Source organism: Macaca fascicularis, chromosome 5 (assembly GCF_037993035.2).
Source record: "Macaca fascicularis isolate 582-1 chromosome 5, T2T-MFA8v1.1".
Classification (NCBI taxonomy): Eukaryota; Metazoa; Chordata; class Mammalia; order Primates; family Cercopithecidae; genus Macaca; species Macaca fascicularis.
This window is the reverse complement of record NC_088379.1, coordinates 93728777-93746447: the sequence shown is the minus strand read 5'-3', so window position 1 is coordinate 93746447 and position 17671 is coordinate 93728777. Positions and strand designations below refer to the sequence as shown.

The 17671-nt window shown below is 39.6% G+C and overlaps 1 protein-coding gene across 4 annotated transcripts in view; it reads left to right on the top strand.

Annotated features, from left to right (window-relative positions):
* ABCG2 (ATP binding cassette subfamily G member 2 (JR blood group)) overlaps positions 1-17671 on the top strand; it is a 142202-nt gene that overhangs the window by 36893 nt on the left and 87638 nt on the right. For 2 of the 4 annotated variants that reach the window (XM_074040119.1, XM_074040110.1), the window contains exon 2: positions 10382-10477. The exons of the other annotated variants lie outside the window; for them this stretch is intronic. The gene's annotated coding sequence lies outside the window, so the exon portion shown is untranslated. The remainder of the gene's footprint in view (positions 1-10381; positions 10478-17671) is intronic. 4 annotated transcript variants of the gene reach the window in all.

Sequence of the window (17671 nt, the reverse complement as noted above, 5' to 3'; positions counted from 1 at the left end):
GATTAGGAAGGTTACATGACTGACTTAGTCAAACTCACCCTCCAAGTTAGTAAAACGCAGAGGCAAGTTCCAATGCAGAGCTCTCTAGTCTGTTACAGTAGTTAGTTAGTCAGACATGTGCAGGGCAGGAGAGTCCCCCACCCCCAACCCAGGAATGCCAGGCCACCATAAGGTGATGGTCAGGCAGTTGTTACACCGACTCTGCAAAATAGTAATTGGTTGCAGCTGGCGCCAGGGAACGGCAGTCTCCCAATAGATAGAAACACCTGAAACTAGTGATCAGCAGCTTCCTGATAAAGATCTCAGGAGCTGGGCGAATGGGCTCAATCAAGCATAGGCACTAAGCGGCAAAATGCTAGCGTTTAACTGGTATATGGCCTCCTGAGAACATTTGACTGGTAAGAGAAAAACACCTCAGTTGAGCATGCATACAGCTTCAGTAAACACACTGCACATGGGGCGCCCCCCAAGTGCTGACAGGCCACTGTGCATGCAGACAGCCCACCCCAAGGGAAGAATCAGGGGAGAAGGGACGTAAGACCCCAGAAGTATGCCAGGGTGTAAAACCACAAGTCAAAGGTCAAACTGTGCATGGGATTCCTCAAGTTGCTCACCTGACCCTCTTCCAAGTGTACTTTATTTCCTTTCATTACTGCCCTAAAGCTTTTTGATAAACTTTTGCTCCTGCTCTAAAAGTTGTCTTGCTCTCTCACCCTGCCTTACGCTCCTCTGTCGAATTCTTTCTTCTGAGGAGGCAAGAACTGAGGTTGCTGCAGACCTGTATGGACTGGCCACTACTAACATATTTTGGTTACGTCTGCTGCTAACAAGCCAACCACACATTATATGGACCCTATCTGTTTTCTGGATAGCCCAGAACAAACCCTTCTAAGTTAACGTGTTCTTTATTCTGATATGTTACAGTAAAATTAGTTACAAATGATTCAGTTTTAGCTTTGGCCAGTTAATAAAACTGTTATCAGTTTCCCATGAAATTTTATAATCTAGAATATTTTATTTTTTATTTTTAGAGACAGGGTCTCACTCGGTTTCCCATGCTGGAGTGCAGTGGTGCCATGATAGCTCACTGAAGCCTTGAACTCCTGGCCTCAAGTGATCCTCCCACCTTAGCCTCCCAAGGCACTGGGATTATAGGTGTGAGTCACCATGCCTGGCGGTAGAATATTTTAAATGTGTAAAAGAAGTATAGAGGCCGGGCGCGGTGGCTCAAGCCTGTAATCCCAGCACTTTGGGAGGCCGAGACGGGCGGATCACGAGGTCAGGAGATAGAGACCATCCTGGCTAACACAGTGAAACCCCGTCTCTACTAAAAATACAAAAACTTAGCCGGGTGAGGTGGCAGGCGCCTGTCGTCCCAGCTACTCGGGAGGCTGAGGCAGGAGAATGGCGTGAACCCGGGAGGCGGAGCTTGCAGTGAGCTGAGATCCGGCCACTGCACTCCAGCCTGGGTGACAGAGCGAGACTCCGTCTCAAAAAAAAAAAAAAAAAAAAAAAAGAAGTATAGAGAGTATTGTAATAAATACTCATTCTACCCATATGATGACTTCTAAGCATTGGCATAAGTCTATTCTCCACAAAGAGATTCCTTTAAAACATAGACCAGTTGGGTCATCTTTCTTCTCAAAATTCTCTGATGGCTTCCCACATCTAAATTAAAGCTCAAAGTCCCAATGAGCCACCAGGCCTTACACCATCTGGCACCCCATTAACTCCCACCCTGTCTCCTACCATTTTCCCTCCCATTACTGGTACTCCAGCTACATTTACCTTGCTATGTTTTCAAGATGCCAAGTGCTTTCCTATGTCAGCCTTCGTGCCTTCAGCTTTCTCTGTCTGAATCACTCCTATCTCAGGATCAAGTTTAGCTGTAAGACAATGGGAGAAAAAAAATAGACATTTATTTCTTTCATGTTCAAGAAATATAGAAGCAGTCACTCCAAAGACAGTATAGCAATTTCATGGTTTCAAGCATCCACACTCCTTCTGTCTTGTTGCTTTGCCATATGTGACTTCCATTCTCAAAGTCATTTCACAGTCCAAGGTAGCTACAGGAACTCCAGTCCCTGGGCTTGAATTGCAGCCAACAGAAACAGGAAAAGGCAAAGAGCACTCTGTTTCTATGAAATGTCAAGTGAAAAAGGAAATGGAACATCTGATTTTTTGAAAATGTTTTTTAAAAATTCAAACCTTTGTCCGGGCATGGTGGCTTATGCCTGTAATCCCAGCACGTTGAGAGGCCGAGGTGGGCAGATCATGTGAGGTCAGGAGTTTGAGGCCAGTCTGGCCAACATGGTGAAACCTCATCTCTATTAAAAATACAAAAATTAGCCAGGTGTGGTGGCACACACCTGTTGTCCCAGCTACTTGGGAGGCTGAGGCATGAGAATCGCTTGAATCCAGGAGGTGGAGGTTGCAGTGAGCCAAGATCAAACACTCCAGCCTAGGCGACAGAGCCAGATGATGTCTCAAAATAAATAAATAAATAAATAAATTAATTAATTAATTCACACCTTTGCTATATGAAGTAAAATCCCATCTACCTTCATGGCAGCCTTAGAGGATATTAAGGTATTCTTTTCAATTAAATTTCTTTCTAATCAGCCTACTAGTAAAAATGCAGTTGAGCTTGATCTCACTGTATTGCCTATGATCCAGGATAATTCAGATATTTTTTGTTTTAGCAACAAAAACCTTTTAAAAATTAATTGCATAATCACAATACATAATAATAATATATTTATTGATACAAGTACTTTATGTGCTAAAATTGTAACATTTGCTTATCAGGAAATTATACAGTGAAAACAGTATTTTTGGCACAAAAACCTTGTGAGAAAGGTTTACTGATATCAGCTGTAGTAAGCCCCTGAAATTTATTTCTGCATTTGTTTTGATTATACAATATTGAGAAAAAAATCTCACTCATGGACTAGCAGTCAGAAATGATTTTAGGTTTTTGTGTTGTGTTGTTTTGTTCATCTTATAATTTTACAGTTCTGATTAAACAGACATGGCAAGAGAAGATTTATTCTGAGAAACAAATAAAAATGGCACAAATTAACTTATATGTTCCCAATATGTTAAACTTAAGCATATAGTATGTGAGAAGGCATGGTAAATACGTTTTTATACAAATTCTTAAATGTTTTAAATAAATAATTATATATTTTTAATATATTTTGAAGGGGCACATTGTCACTTATTGGCTTTTTAAAAAAATAGCTTTGGCTGGGCACGGTGGGATCACGCCTGTAATCCCACACTTTGGGAGGCCGAGGTGGGTGGATCATCTGAGGTCAGGAGTTTGAGACCAGCCTGGGCAACATGGCAAAACCCTGTCTTTACTAAAAACACAAAAAATTAGCTGGACATGGTGGCGGGTGCTTGTAATCCCAGCTACTTGGGAGGCTGAGACAGGAGAATAGCTTCAACCCAGGAGGCAGAGGTTACAGTGAGCCAAGATCGTGCCACTGCACTCCAGCCTGGGCAACAGAGCAAGACTCTGTCAAAAAAAAAAAATAAATAAATAAAAAGGACAGACATGGTGGCTCATGCCTGTAATCCCAGGACTTTGGGAGACCAAAGCAGGTGGATCACCTGAGGTCAGGAGTTTGAGACCAGCCTAGCCAACCTGGTAAACCCCGTCTCCACTAAAAATACAAAAATTAGCTGGGTGTGGTGGTGGGCACCTGTAATCCCAGCTACTCGGGAGGCTGAGGCAGGAGAATCACTTGAACCTGGAAGGTGGAGGTTGCAGTGAACCGAGATTGCACCACTGCACTCCAGCCTAGGCCTGGGTGACAGAGTGAGACTCTGTCTCCAAAAAAAAAAAAAAAAAAAAAAAAAAAAGAAAGGAGGAAAGAAAAACCAAATAGCTTCACTGAAATTAGGTCTCAAAATTTTCATCTCTTGTAAGTATACAATCTGGTGAATTTAAATAAATGTATAGAATAGTATAGTCATTACCAATCCAATTTAAGGACATTTCTTTCACCCCAAAAAGATTCCTCAAGTCCATTTGTAGTCATTTTTCTTTCCCATCCAAACCCCAGACAACTTTCTTTCTTTTTTTTTCTTTTTTTTTTTTTTGAGACAGTTTTGCTCTGTTGCCCAGGCTGGAGTGCAGTGGTGCGATCTCGGCTCACTGCAACCTCTGCCTTCCGAGTTCAAATGATTCTCATGCCTCAGCCTCCTCAGCTTCCTAAGTAGCTGGGACTACAAGCATGCGCCACCACGCCCAGCTAATTTTTTGTATTTTTAATAGAGACGGGATTTTGCCATGTTGCCCAGACTGGTCTCCAATGCCTGAGCTCAGGTAATCTGCCTACTTCGGCTTCCCAAAGCTGCAGACAACTTTCTAGCTATAAAGATTTGCCTTTCTGCATGTTTCATTAAATGGAATCCTATAATTGCTTTGTACATTTCTTTTATTATACTTAGCATTTGTTGAGGTTTATCCATCTTGTAGCATGAATTAGTACTTCATTAATTTTGATTGCTGAACGATTTTTTATTGTATGAATATACCACATTTTGTTTATTTACTTATCAGTTGATGGGTATATTCAGATTTCCAATTTTTAGCTGTTATGGATAATGCTACTGTAAAACATTCGCTTCCAGCCCTTTCTGTAAACATAGGCTGTCATTTCTCTTGGACAGATTCTGAGAAATGAATTTGCTGATTCATATGTTAAACATAGGTTTCGCTTTTAAAGAAACTGCCAAACTGTTTTCCAAAGTGATTTTATCATTTTTAAATTCCTACCAGCAATGTATGAGGATTCCAGTTTCTCCACCTCATCTCGCCAGCAGTTGTTATTGTAGGTCTTTTTGATTATAGCTATTTTAGTGCTGTGAAGTGGAATCTCATTATGGTTTGAATTTGTATTTACCCAATGGCTAATGATGCCAAGCATCTTTTCCTGTACTTTTTGGCCATTCATATATCTTAGGTGAAATGTCTTTGTAAATTTTTGCCCTTTTTTTTTTTGAGACGGAGTTTTGCTGTGTCGCTCAGGCTGGAATGCAGTGGTGCGATCTCGGCTCACTGCAAGCTCCGCCTCCCGGGTTCACGCCATTCTCCTGCCTCAGCCTCCCAAGTAGCTGGGACTACAGGCGCCAGACTCCACTCCTGGCTAATTTTGTTTTTGTATTTTTAGTGGAAACTGGCTTTCACCGTGTTAACCAGAATGGTCTCAATCTCCTGACCTCGTGATTCGCCCGCCTCGGCCTCCCAAAGTGCTGGAACTACCGGCGTGAGCCACCACGCCCAGCCAATTTTTGCCTTTTTTTAAACTGAGTTATTTGTTTTGGTATTGAGTTGTAATGGTTCTTTATATAATCTGGATAAAAATTGTTCCTCTAGCCTGTACGTTTAGAAAAGGGCACATGCAATATTTACATTTTAAATTTAGTTTACAGATGGAACTAAACATGTATACATGCTGTATATATTTTTACTTGTGGGAAAAAAGTCTATACTATGGATATAAGTTATCTGATATTTGATTTGTAAATATTTTCTCTCAGTCTGTGGCTCGTCTTTTCATTTTCTTAATGGTTAAAATATATTTTAGAAACGATATTTCCACGAAAGTCTTGGAGTCCCTAAATCCTCTTGGAGACCCTAAATCCTAGGCTTATCAGAACACAGTTTGAAATCTACTGCAAGTGTTTCAGCAGCCTTTAAATTCAGCAAGCTGAGTAACTCATCTTCAAGGGAATCGTGCACTGGTGGAATTGAAAGGGCCTTTGCAATTAACCAGATGCCGCCTAATTTTGTAAATAGACTCCTGGATATTTGAATGACTTAACTACAATTCCTATACGCCAGGTTTTATAGAGCATTTCTGAAGGCCCACGGCTTGGATGTGAGGTCAAACAGAGACTAGTGACTGATGAGTTCAGCTAGGACAGGGGTATAAAGTGAGAAAATCAGTATTTCCTGTTGGCACTAGAGATTTGCTGGCTGAAGATAAAGGAGAGTAGGCATCAAAAAGAAGGAAGGAAGAACTCTGAACTCTATAAGAAACAGGCTTTAATAACAGAAATCTACCTCAAAGACTGTTTTAAAAAGAAAAAAGAAACCCAACAAACAAGAACTCTTGCAGTTAAGGGAATTGTGTTCAGCATATAAGGGATGACTTTGCATATTTGCCTCAAATCACTCCATGCCTTCTTTGCATTTATGACTCATGTACATTTATTTTTGTATAGCCCTTTAAACTAACCTCATTCATTCATACCCCTTTAAACTAACTACATTCATTCATTCATTAACAATGTACTGTTCTTTTTAATGATAAAAATCCTAAGTAGGAATAGAAGGGAACTTCTTCAGCATGATAAAGACCATATATGAAAAACCCACAGCTAACTTTATATTAATGGTACCATCAAACTGAAAGTTTTTCCCTTAATATTATTAACAAGTGCCTGATTTTGCCACTTACATTCAACATGGTATTAGCAATTGTAGCCAGAGAAATTAGGCAACAAAAATAAAGGCATTTAAATTGGAAAGGAGCAAGTACAATTATGTCTGTTCACAGATGTTGTAATCTTTGTTGAAAACCTTAAAGATTCCACACATGAAAATTAGAGCCAATAAACAAATTCAGCAAAATGGAGGCATGCAAAATCAACACAGAAAAATCTGTTGCATTTTATTTCTTATTTATGTATTTATTTATATATATTTTTAGATACAGGGTCTCTGTTGTCCAGGCTAGAGTACAGTAGCATGATCATAACTCACTGCAGCCTTGAACTCCTTGGCTCAGGTGATTCTTCTGCCTCAGCCTCCCGAGTAGCTGGGAATACAGGCATGTGCCACCACACCCAGCTCATTTTTAAATTCTTTGTAGAGACGGTGTCTTACTATGTTGCCCAGATTGGTCTCAAGCTCCTGATCCTCCCTCCTTGACCTAGGCGTGAGTCATTGCACGTGGCCTGGTTGCATTTTATACTCTAGCAATGAATAATCAATCCAAAAAGGAAACTAAGAGAACAACTCAAGTCATAATATCATCAAAAAGAGTAAAATACTTATAAATACATTTAACCAAGGAGCTACAAGATTTGTGTACTGCAAACTTCAAAACATTGCAGAAAGAGATTGAAGAAAATATAAATGAATATGAAGACATCCTGTGTTCATGAATTGAAAGGTATATCGTGTTTTCGTTGTTGTTTAGACAGGGTCTTGCTTCTGTCACCCAGGCTGGAGTCCAGTGGTACAATCTTGGCTCATTGCAGCCTCTGCTTCCCAGGTTCAGGTGATTCTCCTACCTCAGCCTCCTGAGTAGCTGGGATTACAGGCGTGCACCACCAAGACCAGCTCATTTTTGTATATTTTGTAGAGACTGGTTTTGCCATGTTGCCCAGGCTGGTCTTGAACTCCTGAGCTCAAGTAATCTGCCTGCCTCAGCCTCTCAAAGTGCTGGGATTACAGGCAGGAGCCACTGCACAGCCTGGAAGATCTAAAATTGTTAGAATGACATTACTACCCAACAGAGTCTACAGATTCAATGTAATCCTATCTAGCTCCTAAGGCCAGTTTTTGTAGAAATAGAAAAACCCATTCTAAAATTCAAGTGAATTGTAGGGGACTCTGAATAGCCAAAATAATCTTGAAAAAGAAGAACAAAATTGGAAGTCTCACACTTCCTGATTTTAAATCTTATTACAAAGTTATGGCTGGGTGTGGTGGCTCATGCTTCTAATCTCAGCACTTTGGGAGGCCAAAGTGGAAGGATCAGGAGTTTCTGACCGGTCTTGGCAACATAGTGAGATCCTATCTCTATTAAATTAAAAAAAAAAAAACAAAGTTAATTGTAATTAAAATAGTGTCGTATGGGCATAAGGACAGATGTTTAGACCAATACAATAGAATAAAGAGCCCAGAAATAAATCTTTGCATATGTGGGCAACTGATTTTCAACTAAGGTGCCAAGACTAATTCAGTCGGGAAAGGTTAGATGTTTCAACATATGAGGCTGGGAAAACTGGATAGCCACATATGAAAGAAAAAAGTTGGACCCTTACCTTATATAGTATTATATACAAAAATGATCAAAAACCTAAATCTAAGACTTAAACTTATGAAACTCTTACAAGAAAACATAAGAGAAAGTGACATTGGATGTGGCAATACTTTTTAGGCTATGACACTGTTGCTTATTTTACAGGATGCTTTCCCTCCCCAACCCATGACCACACATGCCAATAGCAATCCCAGATATTATTATGACTAAAAATGCCACTGGACATTTCCAAACATCCTGCCTGTAGTTGAAACCACTATAAGATACAAAAGATATTTTTGTGCGTTATTAATAGCACATTTTCAGAGATTGGTAAGAAACTGCCCCATTTTGGTAGGGTGTCTTCTCTATCCACTCTTCTTAGTACAAATTGTTAAATTAGCTCATCCCTTTAACATAATTTTTAATGTTTGTGGGTACATTGTAGGTATATATATTTATGGGGTACATGAGATATTTTGACACAGTCATACAATATGTAATCATCACATCAGGATAAATGAGATATCCGTCACCTCAAGGATTTATCCTTTATTTATTTATTTATTTATTTTGAGAGGGAGTCTTGCTCTGTTGCCCAGGCTGGAGTGCAATGGCTTGATCTTGGCTCACTGCAACCTCCGCTTCCCGGGTTCAAGCAATTCTCCTGCCTCAGCCTCCCGAGTAGCTGGGATTAGAGGCGCCCGCCACCACACCTGGCTAATTTTTGTATTTTTAGTAGAGATGGGGTTTCACCATGTTGGCCAGGCTGGTCTTGAACTCCTGACCTCAAGAGATCCACCTGCCTCGGCCTCCCAAAGTTCTGGGATTACAGGAGTGAGCCACTGCGCATGGTCAACATTTATCCTTTCTTTGTGTCACAGACAACCCAATTATACTTTTTTAGTTAGTTTAAAATGTACAGTAAATTACTATTGCCTGTAATCACCCAGTTGTGCTATCAAATACTAGATCTTACTCATTCCATCTAACTACAGTTTTGTACCCATTAACCAGCCCCACTTCTCCCCTGCCACAGTACCTTCCCAGTCTCTGGTAACCACCTTTTTTTTTTTTTGAGACAGGGTCTCGCTCTATATCCCAGGCTGGAGTTCAGTGGCGCAGTCTCAGTTCACTGCAACCTCTGCCTCCTGAGTTCAAGCAATTCTCCCTGCCTCAGCATCCCGAGGAGCTGGGATTACAGGCACCCGCCACCATGTCCAGCTAAATTTTTGTACTTTTAGTAGAGACAGGATTTCACCATGTTAGCCAGGCTTGTCTCAAACTCCTGACCTCAAGTGATCTGCCTGCCTCAGCCACTGCGCCTGGCCCCTAACCACCATTCTACTCTTATCTCCATGAGTTCACTTGTTTTGATTTTTTAGCTCATACAAACAAGTGAAAACATGGGAAGTTTGTCTTTGTGTGCCTGGCTTATTTCACTTGACATAATGACCTTCAATTCCGTTTATTTTGTTGCAGATGCCAAGATCTACTTTTTTTTTTTTTATGGCTGAATAGTATTCCGTTGTGTATAAGTACCACATTTTCTTTATCCATTCATCTGCTGATGGACACTTAGGCTGTTTCTAAATCTTGGTTATTCTGAATAGTGCTGTAATATAAACAAGGGAGTGCAGATATCTCTTTGTCATACTGATTTCCTTTTTTGGGGGTATATACCAAGCAGTGGGATTCCTGGATCATATGTAAAGTTCTATTTTTAGTTTTTTGAGAAACCTCCAAACTATTCTCCGTAGTAGTTGGACTAATATATATTCCCACCAACAGTGCACAAGGGTTCCCTTTTCTCCCTCCACATTCTTGACAGCATTTGTTATTGCCCGTCTTTTGGATGAAAACTGGTTTAACTGGGATGAGATGATATCTCATGACAGTTTTGATTTGCATTTCTCTGATCGATGATAATGAGTACCTTTTCATGTACCTGTTTGCCATTCGTATGTCTTCTTATGAGAAATGTCTGTTCAGATATTTTGGCCATTTTAAAATTGGATTACTAGTTTTTTTAATATACTTTTTTTCAGTTCCTTATACATTCTGGTTATTAATCCCTTGTCAGATGGGTAGTTTACAGATATTTTCTCCCATTAATATGGTTCTGTGGTTTGTCTCCTCACTTTGTTGATTGTTTTCTTAGCTGTGCAAACGTTTTTAACTTGATGTGATCCCATTTATCCATTTTTGCTTTAGTCATCTGTGCTCATGGGGTATTACTCAAAAAAACTGGACAACAGTTCAATATCCTGGAGATCTTCCTCAATGTGTTCTTTTAGTAGATTCATAGTTTGAGTTTTGTTTTGTTTTGACAGAGTTTCACTCTTGTTGCCCAGGCTGGAGTGCAGTGGCGTGATCTCAGCTCACCGCAACCTCTGCCTCCTGAATTCAAGAAATTCTCCCTCAGCCTCGTGAGTAGCTGGTATTACAGGTGCCCACAACCATGCCCAGCTAATTTTTTGTATTTTTAGCAGAGATAGGGTTTCATCATGTTGGCCAGGCTGGTATCAAACTCCCAACTTCAGGTGATCCACCCGTCTTGGCCTCCCAAAGTGCAGGGATTACAGGCGTGAGCCACCTTGCCCGGCCATGAGGTCTTAATATTTAAGTTTTTAATCCATTTTGATTTGATATTTGTTTATGGTAAGAAATAGGGGTCTAGATTCATTCTTCTGAATATAGATATCCTGTTTTCCTAGCATCATTTATTGAAGAGATATTCTTTTCCCAGTATATGTTCTTGGGGACCTTTGTCAAAAATGAGTTCACTGTAGATGTATGGAATTGTTTCTGGGTTCTCTATTCTGTTCCACTGGTCTATGTGTCTGTTTTTATGCCAGTACCTTGCCCTTTTGGTTATTATAGTTCTGTACTATAATTTGATGTCAGGTAATGTGATTTTTCTGGTTTTGTTCTTTTTGCTTAGGATAGCTTTGCCTATTATGGGTCTTTTGAGGTTGCATATAAATTTTAGAATTTGTTTTTCTGTTCTTATGAAGAATGCCATTGGTATTTTAATGAGGATTGCATTGAATCTGTAGATTTCTTTGGGTAATATGACATTTTAACAACAATGATTCTTCCAATCTATGAACATGGAATGTCTTTCCATTTTTGGTGTCCTCTTCAATTTCTTTCATTGCTATTTTATCACTTTCATTGTAAAGATATTTTATTCCTTTGATTACATTCAAGGTACTTTATTTTATTTGTAGCTACTGTAAATGGGATTACTTTCTTGATTTTTTAGATTGTTTGCTACTGACATATAGAAATGCTACTGATTTTTTGTATGTTGATTTTGTATCCTGAAACTTTAGGATGCAACTATTACGTCAGTTCTAATAGTTTTTTGCTGGAGTCTTTAGTTTTTCCAAATATGAGATCATATCATCTGCCAGCAAAGATAAATTTGACTTCCTCCTTTTCAGTTTGGATGCCCTTTATTTTTTTCTCTTATCTGATTGCTCTAAATAGGACTTCCAGTACCATGTTGAATAACAGTGGTAAAAGTGGACATCCTTGTTTTGTTCCAGATCTTAGAGAAAAGGCTTCCAATTTCTCCCCATTCAGTATAATACTAGCTGTGGGTCTGTTATATATGACTTTTATTATGTTGAGGAATATTCTTTCCATACCCAGTTTTTTGGAGGTTTTTATCATGAAGGGATGTTGAATGTTAGCAAGTTTTTTTTCAGCTTCAGTTGAAATAATCATGTCTTTGTCCTTCATTCTGTTGATATGATGTATGACATTAATGGATTTGTATATGTTGAACCATCTTTGCATCACTGGGATAAATTCTACTTGGTTATGATAAATGATGTTTTTGATGTATTGTTGAATTTGATTTGCTAGTATTTTGTTAAGGATTTTTTCATCAATATTCATCAGCGATACTGGCTTGTAGTTTTCTTTTTTTGATGTGTCTTTGTCTGGTTTTGGCATCAAGGTAACCCTGGCCTCATAGGATGAGTTTGGAATTATTCCCCCTTCCTCTATTTTTTGGAATCATTTTGGTAGAATTGGCATTTTTCCTGAAATGTTTGCTAGAATTCAGCAGTGAAGTCATTGGATTCTGAGTTTTTCTTTGCTAAGAGACTTTTTATTATGGCTTCAATCTTATTACTTGTTATTTATCTGTTCACATTTTGGATTTCATTATGGTTCATTCTTAGTAGGTTGTGTATTTCTAGTAGGAATTTATTTCTTCTAGGTTTTCCAATTTATTCTCATATAGTTGCTTATAGTGACTCTAATGATCCTTTGAATTTCTGCAGTATCAGTTGTTGTGTCTCCTTTCTCATCTCTGATTTTATTTTTTTGTTTTTCTCTTTTCTTCTTCATTAGTCTGGCTAAGGGTTTGTCAATTTGTTTTTAAAACGCCAACTTTCAGTTTCATTGATTTTGTCTATTGTTTTCTTTGTTTCAGTTTCATTTATTTTGCTCTGATCTTCATAATTTCTCTTCTTCTACCAATTTTGGGTTTGGTTTGCCCTTCCTCTCCTAGTTCTTTAAGATGCATAGTTTGGTTGTTTATTTGAAGTTTTTCTACTTTTTTTTTTTTTGAGACAGAGTCTCAGTGTGTGGCCTAGGTGGGAGTGCAGTGGTGTGATCTTGGCTCACTGCAACCTCTGCCCCCTGGGTTCAAGCGATTCTCCTACCTCAGCCTCTTGAGTAGCTGGGACTACAGGTGCCCGCCACCATGCCCAGCTAATTTTTTGTGTTTTTAATAGGGATGGGGTTTCACCGTGTTAGCCAGGATGGTCTCCATCTCCTGACCTTGTGATCTGCCTGCTTCGGCCTCCCAAAGTGCTGGGATTACAGGCGTGAACTACCACGCCTGGCTGTTTTTCTACTTTTTTGTGTAGTGCATATATAAACTTCCGTATTAGCACTCCTTTTGCTGTATCCCATAGGTTTTGCTATGTTGTATTTTCATTATCATTTGTTTCAAGAAAATTTTTAATTTTCTTATTAGTTTCTTCATTGACCCCACTGGTCATTCAGGAGCCTGTTGTTTAATTTCCATGTATTTGTATAGTTCCAAAATTCCTCTTGTTGTTGATTTCTAGTTTTATTCCATTTTGGTCAGAAAAGATACTTGATGTAATTTTGATTTTTTTTTTTTTTTTGAATTTTTAAAGACTTGCTTTGTGGCCTAGCATATGGTCTATCCTTGAGAAAGATCCATGGCTGAAGAGAAGAATCTGTATTCTGTAGCTGTTGGATAAATGTTCTGTAAATATCTATTAGTTTCATTTGGTGTATTGTGCAGATTAAGTTCAATTTTTCTTTGTTGATTTTCTGTCTGGAAGATCTGTCCAATGCTAAGAGTAGGGTGTTAAAGTCTCCAGCTATTATCATATTAGAGTGTATTTCTGTCTTTAGCTCTAATAATATTTGCTTTATATATTTGGGTGCTGTAGTGTTGCGTACATACATGTTTACAATTGTTATATCTTCTTGCTGAATTGACTCCTTTATTATTATATAATCGTCTTTTCTAATTTTTTGTCTTACATATATATAGCTACATCTTCTCTTTTTAGGTTTCTATTGGTACGGAGTGCTTTTTCCCATTTCTTTATTTTCAGTTTATGTGTGTCTTTATAGGTGAAGTGTGTTTCTTGCAGTCAATAGATCATTGAGTTTTGCTTTTTTAATCCATTTGACAACTCTGTATCTTTTTATTGGAGAATTTGGTCCATTTACATTCAATGTTATTATTGATAAGGACTTAGTCCTGTCATTTTGTTATTTGTTTTATGGTAGTTGTTGTTTTTTTCTTATCTTCCTTCCATTCTTTCTTTTAGTGAAAGTGATTTTCTCTGGCAGTATGTTTTAATTTCTTTTTTTTGTGTGTGTGTATCTGTTGGATCTTTTTTGATTTGAGGTTACTATGAGGCTTGCAAATAATGCATACATTTTGACACAGGGTCTCACTCAGTCACCCGGGCTGTAGTGCAGTGGTGTAATCACAACTACCTGCAACCCCAGCCTCCGGGCTGAACTGACCTTTCTTACCTCAGCCCTCTGATTAGCTGGGAGCACAAACGTGCACCTCCACACCAGGCTATTTCTTTTATTTTTTGTAGGTATGGGGTCTCGCTTTGTTGCTTAGGCTGATCTTGAACTCTTGGACTCAAGCAATCCTTCTGCCTCAGCCTCCTAAAGTGCTGGAATTACATACATGTGTCACCATGCCTGACTTCAGATAATATAGCCCATTATTTTAAACTGATGATAACTTAACACTGATTGCATAAACAAACTAACAAGCAAAAACTAATAAAAATGCTACACTTTATCCCTTCACTTTTTAGCTTTTTGTTTTTTTCTATTTATATCTTATTAGACTTTTTATGTCTTGAAAAGTTGTTGTAGTTCTTTTCATTGGTTTATCTTTTAGTCATTCTACTCAAAATATGAGTAGTCTATACTTTGCAACTACGGTGTTATAATATTCTATGGTTTTCTGTGTACTTATTATTACCAGTGAGTTTTGTACTTTCAGGTGATTTCTTATTGCTCATTAACATTCTTTTCTTGTTTTCCTTATTTACTATTTATTTTGAGACAGGGTCTCACTCTGTTAGCCAGGTTAGGGTACAGCGGCATGATCTCCACTCACTGCAACCTATACCTTCTGGGCTAAAGTGAGCCCCCAACCTCAGCCTCCTGAGTAGCTAGCTGCTATTACAGGTGCACACCATCATTTCCATAAAAAATTTCAAAATTTTAAAATTTTTTTTGTAGAGACAAGGTCTCACTATATTTTCCAGGCTGGTCTTGAACTCCTGGGCTCACACAATTCTCCTGCCTTGGCCTCTCATGTGCTGGGATTATAGGCATGAGCCATTGCACCTGGGCAACATTTTTTTCTTTCAGATTGCAGTACTCCTTTTATTGTTTCTTGTAGGATAGGCCTGGTGTTGATGAAATTCCTCAGTTTTTGTTTATCTCAGGAAGTCTTTATTTTTCCATATTGAAGGATATTTTCTCCAGACATACCATCCTAGGATCCAAGTTCTTTTCCTTTAGCACTTTAAATATGTCATGTCACTCTCTCTTGGCCTATAGATTTCCAATGAAAAGTCTGCTGCCAGGAATATTGGAGCTCCATTGTATGTTATTTATTTCCTTTCTCTTGCTGCTTTTAGGATCCTTTATCTTTGATTTTTGGAAGTTTGATTATTAAATATCTTGAGGTAATCTTATTTGGGTTAAATCTGCTTGGTGTTCTGTAACCTTCTTTTACTTGAATATTGGTATTTTTCTCTAGTTTTGGAAAGTTCTTTGTTATTGTCCCTTTGAATAAAGTTCTAACCCCCTCTCTACCTCCTTTTTAAGGCCAATAACTCTTAGCTTTGCCCCTTTCAGGCTATGTTCTAGATTTTGTCGGCATGCTTCATTCTTTTTTATTCTTTGTGTGTGCACGTGTTCTCTGCCTGTGTATTTTCAAATAGCCTGTCTTCAAGCTCACTAGTTATGTCCCTGCTTGATCAATTCTGCTATTAAAATACTCTGATGCATTATTCAGTATGTCAATTGCATTTTTCAACTCTATAATTTCTGTTCGATTCCTTTTAGTTATTTCAATTGTTTTGTTACATTTTTAGGACTCTGATTCCTATAAATAGGATTGTAAATTGCTTCTTTTTGTTATCTTAAATTTCATTGAATTTCCTGAAAACAGCTATTTTGAATTATCTGTTTGAAAGAAAGGTCATCTTTCTTTCCATCTTTCTTTTGCTCTGTCTCTCCATGATTTGTCTTTGGTGGCTTATTTAGTTCATTTGGTGAGGTCATGTTTTCCCGGATGGTTTTGATGCTTGCTGGTGTTCATCAGCCCCTGAGCATTGAAGATAAGTATTTATTATAGTCTTTGTAGTCTGGGCCTGTTTGTACCTACCCCTCTTGGGAAGGCTTTCCAGGTGTACGGTGGGAATTGGGTGTTGTTATCTAAATTTTTTGTCACTGTAGTCATATCTGTATCAGGGGGCACTCCAAGCCCTATCACGTTGTGGCTCTTGCAGACTCACAGAGATAAAATCTGGTGGTCTCGGATAAGATGCAGAAGAATTCTCTGAATTACCAGGCAGAGATTCTTGTTCTCTTCCTTTACTTTCTCCCAAACAAATGGAGTCTCTCTCTCTGTGCTCAGCCACCTGGAGCTAGGAGAGGGGTAACACAAGCACCCCTGTGGCCACCACCACTGGGACTGCACTAGATCAGACCTAAAGCCAGCATAGCACTGGGTATTGCCTAAGGCCCATGGTAGCCACTGCCTGTCTGCCACCTATGTTCACTCAAGGTGTTAGGGCTTGACAATCAGCAGGTGGTGAAGTCAGCCATGCTTGTGTCCTTCCCTTCAGGGCAGCAAGTTCTCCCTGTCCTGGGCAGGTCCATAAATGTCATCTGGGAGCCAGGGACTGCAGCTGGAAACCTCAGGAATCTACCAGGTTCTGTATTCCACTGAGGCTGAGCTGGAACGCAAGCAATAAGACAAAGTCCGTCGCACTTTCCTCTCATTTCCACAAGCAGAGGAGTCTCTCCCTATTGCCCAGTACTGTCCCAGGCCTGTGGCAAGTACTGCCTGCCCCGGGGTTCTTCAGTCACAGCTTGTATTGAATTGCTGCTAGGTTTGGGACTCTCCCTTCAGGCAGTGGGCTCCCCTCTGGCTTAGGGCAGGTCCCGAAATATCATTTAAGAGCCAAGGCCTGGAATCAGGGTCCCCAAGAGCCCATTTGGTGCTCTACCTCACTGTGCTGAGCTGGTACCTAAGCTGCAAGACAGTCTTCATTACACTTGAGAGTACTCCTTTTCTTAAGCAGAAGTGGCCACGCCCCATAGCCACCACAGCTAGGAATGTGCTGAGTCACAGCTTAAGCCAGCAAGTCTCTGAGTCTCACCAAATGCCCACAGCAAGTACTACCTGGGTACCACTACTGATTATTGAGGGCCCAAGGGCTCTTTGGTCAGCAGGTGATAAATCCTGCCAGGACTGTGTTTTTTCCTTCAAGGCAGCAATTTCGTTTCTGGCCCAGGGTGTTTCTAGAAATGTTATCCAAGAGCTAGGGCCTCACAACTCTGATTGGTTTCCTATTCTACTGTGGTTGAGCTGGTATTGAAGTTGCAAGACAAAGTCATCTTTACTCTTCCCTTGCCTCTGCTCAAGTGGAAGGGAGGATGAGCTGCACTGCTTGGGTAAGGGTTGGTGCAAGCACTCCCTTAGCTGCCCCAGCTTGGTGTCTCACTAGGTCATGTTGCCCTTCAAGTCCACTGGTTTTGAGCCCAGCATAGCACCAAAACTTCCAGGAATTGCTGTTTTCACGGCCCATTCTGCCTTTCCAGTTTATTTGGAACCCCAGAGCACTTTAGTTCACAGTGATAAGGCTTGCTGGAACTCTGGTCCTGACCACTGGGATAGGCAAATTCCCTCTGGTTACATCTGGTCTAAATGCTCCCTTCATCAGCATTGGTTCTGCCCTGTGTTCCTTCCACTGCGACAGGGCAGCACTGAGTTCCAATGCGAAGTGTTCCTTTCCATTAAGACAGGGCAGCACTGAGTTCCAATGCGAAGTGTCCCTTTCCATTATGAC